The 2,074-nt window shown below is 32.9% G+C and overlaps 1 non-coding gene across 1 annotated transcript; it reads right to left on the bottom strand.

Annotated features, from left to right (window-relative positions):
- Nucleotides 1–1,505: 1,505 nt before the first annotated feature.
- LOC148571582 (small nucleolar RNA R71) lies at nt 1,506–1,613 on the bottom strand. The gene has a single exon (XR_015907979.1). It is a non-coding gene; the product is annotated as a small nucleolar RNA R71 (small nucleolar RNA).
- Between the last annotated feature and the right edge of the window lie 461 nt (nt 1,614–2,074).

Raw genomic sequence — 2,074 nt, 5'->3', positions numbered from 1 at the left:
TTTTTCTCTTGCATCATAAAAATTTCAAAAATCAAAAAAAATATCTTTCCCTTTTTCTCTCATCAAATTCGAAAATTTGGATTGACTTTTTCAAAAAATTTTAAAAATCAAAGTTGTTGCCAATGAGTCAAATCAAATTTTCAATTTGAAAATCTTATCTTTTTCAAAATCTTTTTCAAAAATCAAATCTTTTTCAAAATTATTAGCTATTTTCGAAAATTTCAAAAATATTTTTCAAAAATCTTTTTCTTATTTTTATATAAAATTTTCGAAAATAACTAATCAATTAATGTTTTGATTCAAAAATTTGAAGTTTGTTACTTGCTTGTTAAGAAAGATTCAAACTTTAAGTTCTAGAATCATATCTTGTGATTTCTTATGAACCAAGTCATTAATTGAGATTTTAAAAATCAAATCTTTTTCAAAACTAATTTCAATCATATCTTTTCAAAAATATCTTCTTATCTTATCTTTTTCAAAAATATCTTCTCAAAATATCTTTTCTAACTTCCTAACTTCTTATCTTTTCAAAATTTGTTTCAACGAACTAACTAACTTTTTGTTTGTTTCTTAACTTTTTCAAAACTACCTAACTAACTCTCTCTCTCTCTAATTTTCGAAAATATCTCTCCCTTTTTCAAAAATTTCTTTTTTATTAACTAATTATTTTTATTTTTTATTTTTGAATTCAAAAATTTTCGAAAAATACTAACTAATTTTCAAAAACCAATTTTCAAAACTCACTAACTCTTTTTCAAAATAATTTTCGAAAATTTTTCCTTCCCCATCTCATTCTATTTATTCATTCATGTCCTAACATCTCATCTCACATTCCAATCCTCACAGTTGTGTTTCTTCCTTTACATCACATCCTTTATCTCCCCCTCTTCTTCTACTTACAAAGGGATCCCTATACTGTGGTATAAAGGATCTCTATTATTATTATCATTTTTCTGGCCATTCTTCCTTGTCATATGAGCAGGAGCAAGGATAAGAACATTCTTGTGGAAGCAGATCCAGAACTTGAAAGAACTCTGAAGAGAAAATTAAGAGAAGCTAAAATACAACAATCCAGAGATAACCTTTCAGAAATTTTCGAACAGGCAGAGGAGATGGCAGGCGAAAATAATAATATAAGGAAGATGCTTGGTGACTTCACTGCACCTAATTCCAATTTACATGGAAGAAGCATCTCCATTCCTGCCATTGGAGCAAACAACTTTGAGCTGAAACCTCAATTAGTTTCTCTGATGCAGCAGAACTGCAAGTTTCATGGACTTCCATCTGAAGATCCTTTTCAGTTCTTAACTGAATTCTTGCAGATATGTGATACTGTTAAGACTAATGGAGTAGATCCTGAAGTCTACAGGCTCATGCTTTTCCCTTTTGCTGTAAGAGACAGAGCTAGATTATGGTTGGATTCTCAACCCAAAGACAGCCTGAACTCTTGGGATAAGCTGGTCACGGCTTTCTTAGCCAAGTACTTTCCTCCTCAAAAGCTGAGCAAGCTTAGAGATGATGTTCAAACCTTCAGACAGAAAGAAGGTGAATCTCTCTATGAAGCTTGGGAAAGATACAAACAGTTGACCAAAAAGTGTCCTTCTGACATGCTTTCAGAATGGACCATCCTAGATATATTCTATGATGGTCTGTCTGAGTTATCTAAGATGTCATTGGACACTTCTGCAGGTGGATCCATTCACCTAAAGAAAACGCCTGCAGAAGCTCAAGAACTCATTGACATGGTTGCTAATAACCAGTTCATGTACACGTCTGAAAGGAATCCTGTGAGTAATGGGACGCCTATGAAGAAGGAAGTTCTTGAGGTTGATACTCTGAATGCCATATTGGCTCAGAACAAAATATTGACTCAGCAAGTCAATATGATCTCTCAGAGTCTGCATGGAATGCAAGCTGCATCCAACAGTACTCAAGAGGCATCTTCTGAAGAAGAAGCCTATGATCCTGAGAAACCTGCAATAGCAGAGGTAAATTACTTAGGTGAACCTTATGGAAACACCTATAACTCAACATGGAGAAATCATCCAAATTTCTCATGGAAGGATCAGAAGCC

The sequence above is a fragment of the Arachis ipaensis genome, chromosome B3 (assembly GCF_059453495.1).
Source record: "Arachis ipaensis isolate K30076 ecotype BB chromosome B3, ASM5945349v1, whole genome shotgun sequence".
NCBI lineage: Eukaryota > Viridiplantae > Streptophyta > Magnoliopsida > Fabales > Fabaceae > Arachis > Arachis ipaensis.
The sequence above is the reverse complement of the archived record's forward strand: the minus strand, read 5'-3'. Positions and strand labels throughout refer to the sequence as shown.